The sequence below is a fragment of the Centrocercus urophasianus genome, unplaced genomic scaffold, assembly GCF_019232065.1.
Source record: "Centrocercus urophasianus isolate 14NV4802_14NV808 unplaced genomic scaffold, USGS_Curo_1.0 seq_16, whole genome shotgun sequence".
Taxonomy (NCBI): Eukaryota; Metazoa; Chordata; class Aves; order Galliformes; family Phasianidae; genus Centrocercus; species Centrocercus urophasianus.
This window is the reverse complement of record NW_024884711.1, coordinates 23,747,933-23,763,003: the sequence shown is the minus strand read 5'-3', so window position 1 is coordinate 23,763,003 and position 15,071 is coordinate 23,747,933.

Sequence of the window (15,071 nt, the reverse complement as noted above, 5' to 3'; positions counted from 1 at the left end):
AACTAGAAGCTAATACTTTTATATCTGCTCATATGTATGTAGATAACACACATTTCTGGAGGCTAAATTAATTCATAATGAAAAATTGCTCTTTGGTATGAAAAATTCAAGCTTGAAATGAGACCTAAGTGAATTGGAGATTAGGTAATCATCTGCATACTCACAGTTTTCTATTAACTTTCATTCCCAGTAGTAGTTGGTATTCTGTATTGCATTTGTGTTGCTGTTTCAAACAACTCTTACAAAAGCCAAAATAGCACATGAAGGAGCAAAACGCCTTTAAGGATGGCTGATTCTAACATAGCCAGTGCAAGCAGTAAGACATACTGTGATCCAGGCAGCAAATAAATGTATGCATTTATCAACGGCCATTAGTTGAGGAAGGCAGGGAGTGACACTTTTATTTTGAAGGCATGGGATAGTTTTTATGGGGAATTTTGGATGGATAATTAACAAAGGAAATAATCCATCAAAATTACTTCAGAACTGCAAGCAGTTGGTGATTTGAAGTGGCAAAATACTTGCTTGGGGAAAAGATACTAATTATCTTATGAAAAATATAATGAACTATGATGCAAAAAAAAACCCCACAATGAAGGATAATTATAACCACATCAGAAATTAGTACAAAGTTTTAAAATGTGCTTTTATGTTTTGTGTAAATCATTTGCTTTTATGCAGATAAAGATTGAAAAGACGCTACCAGCCTTACAAGAACTCATTCACTCCGTTCAGCTCATCCATTGAGGATGACCCTTTGTGTGTGGGTGATCCTTCATTGGCCGTTGAGAGCTAAAAGTGAGTGACAAAGTTCATTGGTTAACTTGGTGGGACCTTGTCTGTGCTAACACCTTGAGTGATTGCCTGGCAGCTGGGAGGATGCAGAAATGAGCGGAAGGTGGTGGTGGCTGGAGAAGACACATGGGCTGAGGTGGTATCAGCAAGCAAACGGTTTTGAGAAATACGTCCCTCTGAAAATGATCACACTTTGGGTATGCAAAATACGGCTGTAGATCTCAACAAGAACAACAAAATAGTCATTCCTCCAGTGTTTTATTACTTCAGTGTTGTGAGTTCGTCTTCTTTTTTTTCTTTTAACTGACAGTCTAGCAGAAGCTATTAGTAAATTTTCTTTCTTTCTTAAAAATAAATAGCATAATGAAAACAGAATTTATGAATTCCTCAGCTATTTAGAGGTGCTTTAATCTTTCTGAATTACTAGTGGGCTTTCTATTTTTTCGTGGATCTGTATTTATGAGTAGCTGGTTATTCACTAATGATTCAGAAGCTAAAATTTCACTGGCTCCTGGATAGCAATATTGAGCAGTCAGATCTCCTCCAGCTGTTATAATCCACGTTACTCACAGAACCGTGCAATCACAGGGGTTGAAAGTGACCTTAAGAGGACCATCAAGTCCAACCCCACTAAAGCAGTTATCCTACATTAGGTCACAAAGGAGAGTGTCCAGGCAGGTTGGATATCTCCATAGGAGACTCCATGTCCTCTCCGGGGAACCTGTTCCAGTGCTTCATCACTCTTACCATAAAGTTCTTCCACACATTAGCATAGAACTTCCTATGTTCAAGTTTCAGGCCATTACTCCTTGTCCCATTATTGTTTACTCTGTAGCTGAAGTGGAAGATCTCACAGGTGTTATGTTGCCTGCAACACATCTTGAGGACTATAGTTTCAATGCCCGTAGACATCCCAATATCATCATTTTCAGCTTGTGTTTGATGCCTGCCTTGCTGTCTGATTCTTTCAGAGAAACAGCTGTGGTTGCTGTGGGGAAGGATGTGTTTTATGTATTGCTACGGATAATGTGTTGCAAAGATCAAGCTTCTCTGAGGCTGTGGCTGCCTTGACATGCAGTGATGGCTCAGGTAAATACCTGAACAATTACAGCTTCTCATTTAGCAGTAACAGTTTTGACAAATTACAGATTATCACAGAATAGAAAGACATGACATTACCTAATTTAAAAGCACAGAAGAACTCAGTGCCTTTAAAAAAAGCAATTCAGTTATGTATATATGTAAACAGAAAGCCTTTTTTTCACTGACTATGTGCTTGTAAAAGAAGGCCATTTTCAGTTCCCAGACAGGTAAGGGGCTTTACATTTATATAATCAACTTTCCATTTACATTCATCTGAAGATGTAATCCAAGTACCAGAAATGCTTTCAAAGATGCAGCCTCTCAGGGGAACGTAACCCTTTTCATACAATTGAAAGTATCATCAAAGCTGTTGATTCACAATGCTTTCAAACAATCCATTAGGATAATACAGTAATTTCATATATCGCTTTTTTGGCCAGATGATTTGTGTTTACAGCTATCAGAAGTTGATTTTTTTTTTCAGTACATGTATAGCACATGGATGGTGTTGGAAGTGAGAATGATGGTATTTGTGAAACTGAGGGAGAAAGGCACTTCTTGTTGTTGCTTTGAGGGCTAGAGTTTGTGCAGCAGTCACTTGTTCTGTTCCCAGCTCTGCCATCTCCTCCATCCTGTGGTCCCCTCTCCACTCTCCTCACCTCTCACCCCTCACCCCGAAAAACAAAAACAAAATCCAAAAAAAACCCCTCAGGTGCGTGAGATTATAACTTGAGTGTCCTACCAGCAGTATCTCAGAGGACACAGATGACAGGAAAAGAAGGAAAAAGTCTTTGAAGCAGGACAGCCCTTTGCAGAGATGGGAAAGAATGGGAAAGGGGCTGAAGGAGGACCTGGGACATGGGAGGGCACGGGAACAACACTTGCTGCAAGGCATTTAAGGATCCAGTGCTCCCTGTCCACAGTCACTGCTCCAAGCCCCTCAGCTCATGCATGTCATCAGCAGGTGTCTGCAGAGAACAGCGTGATGTATTCTAATATAAGACCTACCTGTATTTGTTCTATTATCAGTTTTTTAAGACAACATGGATATGAATTCTGAGACTCGACCTTCTAAATAGTTGTGAAAGAGTCTTCCCTTGCTAGTCTGCTCCCTGAGGCAAAATCTACTGCAAAAATTGCATGGCTGTGTAGCAAAACATGAGTGTGTTATCTGTTTGTTTTGTGTACGTGATTGTCATGGATACTGAGACACTGCATGAAGTCTGTGCTCTTCTGTACTGCCGATCAAAGCATGAAGTGTGCCTGATCACACTGCTACAGTAAGTAGATTGTTGCAGTGTTTGCTTAGGAATAGTTCTGAAAGGAGCTTTAAGATTTCAAAAAATGATGTGTCTTAAGCACAACAGACTGCCCTTTCAAAAAATGCTGCATTTGCACCAAAAAGTGAGATTCTGCCACACTAAAGCTATTATATGGCACAGGATTTAAAGCCTGGAGCAGTGGCGGAAGACATTCCTAACACAGTGAGATCAAAGAAATGTCAGCGCTTTGTGGAGAAACATCCCTTTTGGTTTTATGAGCATTGAGGCTGGAGGAACACATGAGAAGGCTGCATGGCCCCATCCCTAACTATCCAGATCCATCAGCACCTCCTTCTGTTTGTCACAGAGCCATGGAGCCATTAGGTTGGAAAAGACTTAAAATCAAGTCCAGCCATCAGTATAAACACCACAAAATCCACCACAAAATGATGGCCCTTAGTGCTGCTTTCACATCTCTTAAGTGCCTGCAGGGGTGGCAACTCCACCGCATCCCTGGGCAGCCTGTTCCAATGCCTAAATACACTTTGAAGAAATATTCCATTCTAAGCATCCCCTGGCACAGCTTGAGGCTGTTTCCTCATGTCCTATTACCTATCACTTGAAAATGGAGACCAACATCCACTGCTCTACAATCTCCTTAGAGGGTGTTAACTTTGTAAGGAGGTAATGTCACAATGGCCCTATGTGTCTGTTGCAGGTCGTGGCCGAATCACTGTGCTTCCCCACCAGTTCTTGTTCATTACTTCAGAAGCAGCATTTCACCAAATGGAGGTGCTCCAGGATCAGTGAGCCATATGGAGCTAATCTCTTGGTTCTCTCTTCCTCAGTTTACACTGGCTCTGCCAGCTGGCTCCCAAAGCACGTGCTGCCCTCCTGGCTATCTGGTAGCAGTTTCAATAGCCTCTATGCAGTAAAAGCAGCCAGGCTGAGGTTGTGCTGCCTCTTGTGCTGGCTAGCACTGATTTAGAGTATGGCAAACAGCTCTCTGAGGAAAAAATAAACAGCAGTGATTGCCAGGAGACATGTTACAGGAATTTACTGGTTAAATTCCTACTCTCAAACTATGACAGTCATTTTACAAGTTATCAGTATAAAAACTCATTTCTGAGCTCACTGTGTAGCTTGGTAATACCTACACAGTGAGACAAAGCAAGGGGTATTGACCTGGAATGCCTAGGGGCATGTGATGTTAGAAGAAACCTTGTAAAAGCTGGTTATATGCTATCGACATGGAGCAGCGTATTTATTTTAAAACCAATATCCAACAGGCTTTGCTTCTTTTCAGTTCTTGCTGCTCTACTATTCTATCAATTGGCAATATATTGCATTTCTCTTCCTCAAGCTGAGTCTGCTGTGCTCCTGGTGGTAGCTCATGGTGTGGCTGGGTGCACACCTGGCAGCTGCCCATGGCCAACCAGCACCACTGGAGGTTCTTAAGGCATCTGTACAAAGTTCTTGTAAGTAAATGAGATGCTACAAATCCGAGAATGCCTGGGCTATGCCACACTGAGAAGAAAGATTTAAACAAAGAATAATGCTTACCCTTGAAGAGAATATGTGGAATGAGATGTGTGTACAGTTCTGTGGATGCATCACGTGAACATTATGTGATGTACAGTCACTGCTTGGTCTAATCACTGCCGTGTGTACCCTTCTAATAAAACAGATCACTATGTGATTAGCTATGGTGTAGTAATTTGTAAGAGCAAAACTTTGCTTCCTGCGTAAAGGGAACTGGGAAGAGCTATAAACATGAAATATCAGTGCTACCTGTGGAATTCAACTGCTGTTTTGCAATATCTGTTATGATTAACAGCATGCCATGCAGCGTGTTTCTTAGTATGGACGCTTTGGGAATACAAGGCATAATGCTTAGTTGTCTTTAAAAACTGAACTATATGCTCTAGCTTTCATTTTGTTTCTTTCTAAACATCACTGGGACATCACAACTGCTACATCCTTCATGACCCAGAGGATGTGGTGGTAGGGACTGGGAAACATCCATCCCATGTGAAAGAGGGGAGAAGAAAGGAGGAGATTGACTTTTTAGCAGGGTCTGTTGTGGCAGGGCAAGGGGAAATGGTTTCAAACTAAAACAGGGGAGATTTAGATTGGTTAGAAGTTTTTTATGATAAGGGAAGTGAAGCACTGGCACAGGTTGCCCAGGGAGGTGGTGGATACCCCATTCCTGTAGACAATCAAGGTCAGGCTGGAGGGGGATCTGAACAACCTGATGTAGCTGTAGGTGTCCCTGCTCATTACAGGGGGTTGGACTAGATGGCTTTTAAGGGACCCTTCCTGCTCAAAGGATTCTGTGACTCTATGATCACCACTGCTCAGATAAGTAGGGGTCTCCACTGTCATTGCAAGGAAGTGTGAGCCTCCCTGACATCTTTAACACATTCTAGAGGTGTTAGAAATGAGTGTCTGTTCCATCTCTCTGTCATGGGCAGCCAGCAAGTCTCTTGGAAATTACCTTTGGTGGGATGTGCTCAGATTTTCCTTTCCTTTGAACTGTTCTTCTATCTTGCTCTTGTGGCAGGACAGTGCGTGTTACTGCTGCCTCTTCTCAGGCACCTACAGATCTGAGATCAAAGCATTTCCAAGTTGGGATTTTTCAGCCTCAGGGTAACAGGAAAGGTGTCCAATATCAACTATTCAAATCCTTATATAAAAAAAGTACTGTTTTTAATGAAGTTGGACAACAAGCCCCCAGATAGACAGGTTATTTTATTTTATTTTTTTAGCAATTCTCAGACCCTGTGCTGATCTAAAGATGTGTTACGTATCTTGGAGCACGTCTGCCCTGCATGCTGCAGTGGGATGAGCCGGCCTGCTGCTGCTCCCTGCTGCTCCCCTGCTATCTGCCATCCCCACTGCTGCCTTTGGGCAGCACAGCAGAGCAGGATCAAGTTTGAGCAACGGAGCTCATCGTTAGAGACACAGCCTTTGCCATAAACTGGTGTTTCTTCTGCTCTCTCTGTGGTGCTCTGCCTGGATGGCATGTCACCAAAATCCAGGGGTGCCCCAGAGCTTGGGGATGGTGTGCTGCTGAGGAGTGCACCTGAGCAAAGCTGTGATGGGGTTCTCTTCTCTTTGCCAACATATGGGACTGACAGTTCCTTTTTTGTGGCTTCGGAACAAAGGCCTTATAATGCATTTGATGTGCAATGTGCTTCAAAAGAATTTGGAAGTAGCCGTATGAACAATTTATAGGGGTTGGCATGTTCCAGTGAAATATTTATAGAGGTACTATATTCCAGTGAGTTATGTTGCTGGTTCCTGCAACTCGAATGATAAAAATGTCCTTTATAATCTACAGAAAAGAGACTCATCGGTGCTGTGGATATAAGATTTCCAGCCAATACTGCCATTGTCTCTCTGGAGCACAGGAAACTGGAAAATACCTTTCCTACAATAAATCCCCTGTATGATGGAGGTGGTGGCACAGTTCACCTGCCACCAGTCGGGTAGGTGTTGTTTGTGCCAGTGAGGAAATGGGTCAGTGCTGCAGGTCTGGCCAAAGCACTGGCAGTGGCTGGTGTAGGAACAAAGGAAAGCCAAGAGCAAATTGCTTCACATTCCTCTGTGCTGGGAGATAGGAAGTGCAAAGCCTGTAATGCCTGCTTGGAGGCAGGAACAGTATTTCATGTGTTATAGAGGGAACCCTCTCATTCTCTGGGCGTACAGATAAATGCTGGTGCAGAAAAAAGATGCAAACAAATGAGAAAGAGCAAAAGTGAGCTATGAAACTGCTCATTACAGTGGTGATTTTTTCTTTTCACTGCAGAATGAGACTCCAAGGCATCCAAGACGAAAAGTCTTGAAATGAAGTCTTTCTTGACCATGGAGGATTTATTTTGGTTTTTCCTCCGTGAGTGATTCTCCTTTCCTGGATGTAATTGTGCAGCCAGGAGTCCCTGGCACACTCCCTGCTGGTGCACCAGGGAGTACAGAGATCTTTGGAATTACCAAGGAATAAAGCTGGTGTATTTTTTGTCAGGTTGCTATTCTCCTGCTTTGTGGCATAACCTCAGTCTTGGAGAAACCAAACCTGCCCAGTGCCCAACTGGTTTTCTGCACCTCGACATTGTGTGGTTCTGTAATGCTGGGAGACTTCGCCCTTCTCACTCTCATCAGAGTTTTTCAGTAGTCAGCAGCACAGAATTGTAAATAATGTTTCCTGTAAGCAGGCCATTTATAAACAGGATCATCCTTATTTTAGCATAGCTTTATATGAATTTGTCTTCATACCACTTGGGCAGCTAATTCTGCTCTGAATCCAGCGCGAAAGCGTGTAGCGATCCATCACAGAAATCAGTGCTGCTCAGAGTTTAATTTTTCAGCAAATAAAGAAGTGATTGAAAATTGCTATTATCCAACTCAAGTGAGTTTTTTCAGAAGAATTAATAATTCCCTGTTATTTTAGTACAAATTGGCATAATGAGCTGTCTGTGTGCTATTATCTCTGAGCATTAACTGCCTCTACTATGTAGGATAATACTCAGAATAATTATTACTTATCTGCATGTACATACAACGAGTAATAAAATAATTAGACCTTTTAAAACAGAGGATAGAAAAGATTCCACTTACTGTAATTCTGACTTTCTGATTATAAGGTTGAGATAAGTAAAGGGTGACATTCTATCAGTGTGACAAGCCAGCAAATGCCGTGTTTATAGATATCAGTACTGCCTGTATATTTTCCAAGCTCCTGAATGAGCAAAGGTTTGAGTAAGGATGTGGAAGAGGTGAGCTGCACAGCTGCCATGGGCTTGATGGGTGGATTGTGCTGGGTCAATATTAGAATGTTGTAATGGGGAGGAAATAGCACTGTGAGCTTTCCCCTTTGGCCACTGCTCTTTGTTTCCAAGAGCTGCGCTTCTGTTTATCACACCTCCACCCATGCCTCCCCATGAGCACACTGGCAGAGCTGCTCTGACCATACACACATTCTTGGCCTGGGATTTTCCTCATCAGCAGCCTCCAGAGAGCGACCTTCCGACTGGCACGCACCCCGTGCATGGGCCCTAAGCTACGATGATGGGTGTTATCCATTGTTTAAAGGATAATTATTTTAAGGGGGATTTTTTGTTTGCCTGTTTCTTCTAGGACACCTTGGGAATAATGGAACCAGGTCCGATAATGAAGACAAGCCAATTCATCTCATACTCCCTTGCAAATCCCAGGCCCTGTGTTAATCACTCAGATGATTAGGAGCTGGAAGCAGACTGGTGGAAGATTTTAATTCTGTTTGTTGAGAGCTGTAAACATAATTGATTTACATTTCTCTTCAATAAGTTAATTTGAGAGAGCATTCCCATCGTGAATAATATCAGATTCAAGACTATATGGCTTACAAACTTCAGTGACTCCACTGGAGAAAATACAGATCACTCCTTGCTGCAAAAGGATGAAAGGGAGAGAGACTAATGACTGATAAATGTTGGCTTCCTGTAAACAGAAAATTACCAAATCTGACAACTGCTATACATAAGCACGGCAGCACAAGAAGCAACATGCTCCCTATTATCACTGATAAGTTAATGGATCAGTGCTGAAATTCAAATAAATAATTTAAAAATATATTCTCTGGAAAAAAAAAGTCTTCAGCTTGATTCAGAATAGTTTTGGTTTTATAAAAAACTCAATTTCCATCAAATATTATGGTTAGTTGAAGGTTTGGTGTACTTTACCACCATAAAATGTGGACTGATTAAAGATGATGATCTCTTTAGGAGATCCCTTTAGATTAAATCCTCTGCTTTTGGTTGGTGGGGTCAGGGAGAGGGTGGGAAGGAGCTGAGGGCTGAAATGCAGCAGACCCAGATTTAGACTCCTGCTGGTGCAGCATAGCTAAAGTATCACTGGCCTCTCCTCTCCTCTCCTCTCCTCTCCTCTCCTCTCCTCTCCTCTCCTCTCCTCTCCTCTCCCTTTAGCAAGGTGAAATACTATTTTGTTATTACTGTTGAGTGCAGTGTGTACTTATGGACCTACTGAATGCATCATAACTCCCTTCGTTGCCCCTTGCAACTTACCACACTGCAAACCCCAGGTAAAACATGGAATGAATTTCCAGAACACCCACCTGCCACTCCCTGCTCCAGCCTTCCATTATTTGCTTACACTTTTTGAAGTCAGTCTGGACTTTTACAAGCTTAAGTTCATCTGCATTCCCATCAGAGCATGGGCTTCCCTCTGTGCATTGCAGCTTTCAGGTCTTGCAACAAAATCCTATCTGTAAAGTACAATATTTTATAGAATCATAGAATGGCCTGGGTTGAAAAGGACCTTGAAGATCATTAAGTTTCAACCCCCTTGCAGGGTCACCAACCGCCAGACCAGGTTGCCCAGAGGCACATCCAGCTTGGCCTTGAATGCCTCCAGGGGTGGGGCATCCACAACCTCCTTGGGCACCACCCTCTGTGTGAAAAACTTCCTTCTAATACCTTATGATGTGTCTGCTCTAGTTCCCCCAGGGAACACAAGGCAATCATGCTGGGGAACATTACGCAGGGTGGACCTGCTCTGACTGACTCCCATTGCTGTGCACAAGCCTCAGAGTGAAGAGCAGCACTGCAAATGAAATGGGATTGTTAGCAAGTCATGTTATCAGTTCATAAAAACAAAGTCAATTTACTTCATTTCGAATTAACCAATCACATTATTTTCATCCGATTCTGTAAAACAGTATTTCACAGGTAATTTAACGTGACACCAGGAAATTAACATCACATATAAATGTCAGTGTAAGTATCATGAGAAATAAATCTACTGGTGTGAGCTCACGGAGTACACGAGATTAATTAAATGGAACCATTCAGTTTTAGCCAGATACCTTAATTATAGCAATCCTGATTGGCAAGCAGATTACTTAATGAGTTACAAAATATATACCATTTAAATGTTCATTTTCTGGATACAAAATAGATTTTTACTTGTTTCATTACATTTTAGTGTGAAAACCTAGAATACATTAACAAATGAGATATTAAAATGTCTAGAAAGCTATTTCACTTTTCTAGTTTTTTCACTTACATGGGATGCTGTGCTTTTTAGGGGAGCCTTTTCTAGGCAAAGACAGTACTGAATGGCATTACGGGTCTATGCCAGATAGGGTCAGAAATGGTGGAAGCCCGTCTGACAGCCACACCTCAGATATTCACCTGCAGTTTATGGTGAAGTTTTTCAGCACATCCATCCCCACTTGGCTACAGCTGGATAACTTCATTTGTGGGCACTTTTTCTGCAAATTGAAAAAGTCTGATTCTCAGCTCAGCTTGATGCACTTTCGCAGGTGGGAGAGGAGATTAGAAGAGAGAAAACAAAACAATTTGTTGCAAACCTGTAACATAGAGAAGAAAGAAGATAAAAAGAGAGGTAGAGCCTGGGTGGGTGAGGGAATTTGCCTGCAAAGGAGTGAGATAGCATTAAGCTAGGAAGGACAGAGAAGGTGTTATCAAGCTTTTCTTAATGCAAAGCACTCTCTGGATGACTTTTAATGTAACTGCCACTCTCAGGTGCTCCAACTGCTATGATATCCTACTTCATCCTAGGGTGTCAGGGATTTGTGCTAGATGCATTACACATTTGGAAGGAGCCAGTTTCAAAATGATTCACATATCCTTTCTATGCAGTCTTCGTGTTACCACTGGTCTGCCTGTCTTCTCTCTGCTAATGAGCCAAAGCTTTGCAGTACCAAACTGTGTTTTTTAGCTGAATATGTAAATGCAAAGAAAGGGGGAATCTGCTGAGCTTTTGGGCCAGTGCAGAGACAAGGAAGTGAGAGGTACTGGGATTTACCTTACTCTCAGTGGAATGGTTACAGCTACTCTAATACAAATTGCATGCAGTAACGCTGAAAGATGAATGCATGTGGGAAAATGTGCACATAGCATAGTCTGATATAGGTACTTTGCTCTGAAGCAAGAGGAAAGTCTTGATTAGCTTTGGTGAACTGCAGTGTGCTGGCTCCAAGTTCAGCTGGAGTACTGTCACTGATAAATGACTTCACTAAACTAAAGTTTTATGGGAAGAGATGTTTCAGGAAATACGTCACTGATGAAACAGTGAAGAAACTTATCCCAGTGTGTATACTTGTGACAGTGGCAGGCACCTACAAGTAATGGTCCTTGGGATATTCATGCCCAGAGTCAGGCACTGGGTACCAGAACTGAGCTGTTCCAGAATAGCCTTGCTTTGATTTAGAAAGATGAGTCAGTCATCTGCAGTACTACACATTGATAATTTAAGCAACATTTAGAAATCCTTACTCAGTTTTATCATTATTACTTTTGCTGTGGTAGTTTGATAAAACTTTTTTGCAGTCTTATTTTCTTTTCTTAGTTAAAGAAGTCAAAAATACCAAAACCTTTGCAATGTGGATATTCATGCCCACTGCCCAAAGCTGCACTTAGTTCTAGCTGTGCATGCTTCCGTGCTGAAAGTCACTACATGAAGACAAGCTGCCATCAGTTTTTGAGGTGATTCTCTCTGGGAGTTTCTGTTTTGAAGAACCTGGGCTGAATTCTGTTTTCCAGCACAGTGGCAATGGCTATGTCCTCAGAAATGTATGTATATATCAAATTTGTTTTAAGGTAATTGCATTTGTCTCTAATAATGAGCTGAAGTAAGTAACCTGCAGGATGCAAGCAATGTTGTATATTTAATAAGCTCTGAAGGAATAAATAATAGACCATTTATGAGAGGTTACTCTTGAGTAAAGAAAAGATATTAAAATGATTTCTTTATTCAATTTCTAAACAAATGGTAGCTATTGAAAAGGGAACACATCTTTTTAACCTAATGCATCTAAATACTTTACAGCAGAGTTTTCTACTGCCAAAGAGTGCAATATAATTGATGTAAAAACAATGTGACAAAGGCCTTATTTAAAAAAATCTTTCAAATAACCTTATGGACCTCATTTACACAATCTATTTTGTTGTTGTTCTTTCACCCAACCTTTTTCACTCAAATTTTCAATGGGAAATAACAATTTATATAATCATGAGGAATGACATTATCTTAGTTGTTAATAGACATCCACCTTTTGGATGGCTTCAGGCAAGGTTTACAGACATAAGCAGGATACTGCTAAGTGTTAGGATTATTAATTGCTGATATCAACAAACCCTGGATATGAATCACTGGAAATTATAATTTTCTGAATATAAGATGTTATTCATCTAGAGACCTACTGAACTAGTGGGATTAAAATCTGTTTCTCATGGAAAGATGTGTTTACAACTGAATAAGGATGGACTGCAGCCCATCCTTAGGTATCTCCCCTAAGTATGACTGTAGTACTAAAGTATGATTAGTTTTTGCTGGAAGCAGTTCTTTCAACTTTGGTATCCTATTTAAATCTACTTTTGTAGTGGATTATTCCTTAGAATTCTTCAGTCTAGTTTCTGAAACTCTTTATGCTGTTTCTTCTTATGCACCATAGCTAATTATTTGTATAAATTTACATATAAATGTATAAAAAGACTATGAGGAAAAAAAAGTACCTCGAGACAAATATGGATTTTGTGGTTCACCCATCTCTAACTTCCATTGGCTCCTGGAGCTGTTGCATATCACCTCTTTGTCACCAGCTTGGCCAAGTTCTGAGTTGTTCTGAACCAACAGTTTTCCACATCATTTGACACTGACAAAGCATCAAGTTGAATTTTTCAGAAGAATTATTGTTAAAGATTTCTTTCAAAGCAGCAAATTCAACTGCCCTTAAGAATATGGAAACAAGTTATACTGAAAGGCCTAATTTACAGTCTATGCAACATACTTACATTGCAAACTTAGAGGTGTGAACAACTTTCAAGGCAAATCTTCGAGCATTTACAAACAGCCTTCACTTTTCTCTCCCATGCTGTGGCAGGAAGCTTTTATTTAAGAAGTATCAAGAAGTTTCATGGAAACAGGACTGCCTTTAGGAGGAAAGACCTTGAAGACTGGGACTCACAGAAGAGATGCTTGTAATTACAACCTTGCAAGGTATAGAGCAGAGGAGATCTTGGGGAATGAGGTCATGAAAAGTTGGGAGTTATTTTGGTGCTTTGGCAGTAGACATCAGGAATGTACTTGACATAAGCAGATGAAGAAAAGCTATTTTTCATTTGCATGCCTCTTCAATAACACTGCCACTTCCTACTGTGCAGTAAGGAAAAGCATTGTGTGGATTGTTATGGCTTAGCTGTAAAATAAGATGTTTGTGTCACAGCACATTGTTTGGCTTTTGGTGTTTTCTCTCAGTGTTATTTGTGCGCTATATTTTGTGTTCATAAGCAGTTGTGATTACAGCTAATAAGCATCATTATATCTTGTGTGGGCAAATTAATTTGTTTTCTTAGTGCTGTACACTGAAATTGTATAAATGTGTCACATAACAACTGAACTCCCAGTTAACGTAGTTCAGTCATCACTGAGATTACAATCATAGGGCACACAGGCAATGTTAACAAGAGATGTAATTACAACACTGAGTGGTATAATAAGGCTTTCCTGAGCATTTCTGCCTACTTGATGATCTGAAACAGACACTTCTCTACCTGCTGCACAATGCTTTCTTTTCAGCAGTAGTACAGTTAGCCAAGATACCGACAAACGTGATTTTTATTTATTTATTTTTCTTTTCCTTAGCAAATCTCAAATTTTTTTGTCTTCCACAACACATTGGAAATCCAGAAAGTAGCTTGCTTTAAAGTATCACATGATTTCTGGCTCAGTTGAACTCAAAAATTCAGAGATGGTAACGTTTTATAAGATGAAATGAACCCAGCCTATTCACGCCTCAGAATAAGCTTGAGTTGAATCCAATTTAGGTCATTTCCATAGCTGAGCAGCTTAGCTCATGCTGGAAAGTAGCATTGTAACCCTCCAGCTTTAAGAGTAGCTCCCAGCTGACAAAGTTGTGGCAGCTGAGTGTAGGGTGGGAAGCCCAAGAGAAAGGAAGCCAACCCACTCAGGTGGTAGAGCAGCAAAGTAATAAAATGAGGTGATGGGATCTTAACTTTCCGCTTGCTGCTGAACAGCATATGGAAGGTGACAATGGAACAGACAATAAGTTGTGTACTCTTAGAAATTATAACAGTATAAATGGAGAGCCAGGAAGCACCAAAACATGAGCATTCTATGGAAAGGCAGAAACACGACTGTGTGCCAGAGCCAGAAGTTGTTGTAAATTTCCTTAGGGTTGGCTGAGCTTTGGTTCCCACAAGTCCTGGTACTGCATTCAGTCCAATGTCAGAGATGCTACACAGTGTGACAAGATCATGTCTTTTATATCTTGCAGTTGTCATCTGAATTTAAAAGAACAAAACCAAAAACTTGATGAAAGGCTTCTGTCTTCAGAAAGGTTAGGGAGAGATACAATGGGTTATACAAATCAGGGGGAAAAAAAAGATATCAAACTATTTGGGCTCTAATATGAATTGTTCAGTGCTATGCCATCCTTTGAAGAAAACAACTTGATATTAAGTAAAAAAGTTTCTCCTAAGTCACACAACAACACATTATTTATCTTCATGTCTCTCTCAAGTTCTTGTGTTCCATAATGGAAAAGAATTAAGACTTGTGTGCCTTCAAAGGTTTGTAGATGAAGGCCCTAGATGGAAAGGAAAACCTGACTCAGGATGTCTCCTTTGAAATGTGTTTCCAATTTATTGTTTCTCTTTCTCCATTAGTTAAAGGTCAGATTCAATCAAGGAATATAGATTGTTCCTTATATTTAACATAAATCTCTCTTGATAGCCTCTCATTCTTCACAATTTAAACAAAGAATAAAGTAGTCTGGGTTCTCTGTACTGACTTGGAAATGTTTATGACTTCATTTCCTTTATAAACTGGGGACTCTTGCTTCTCCTACACCATAAATGTCTTCAATAAAATATGTTCAATTGTAAAATA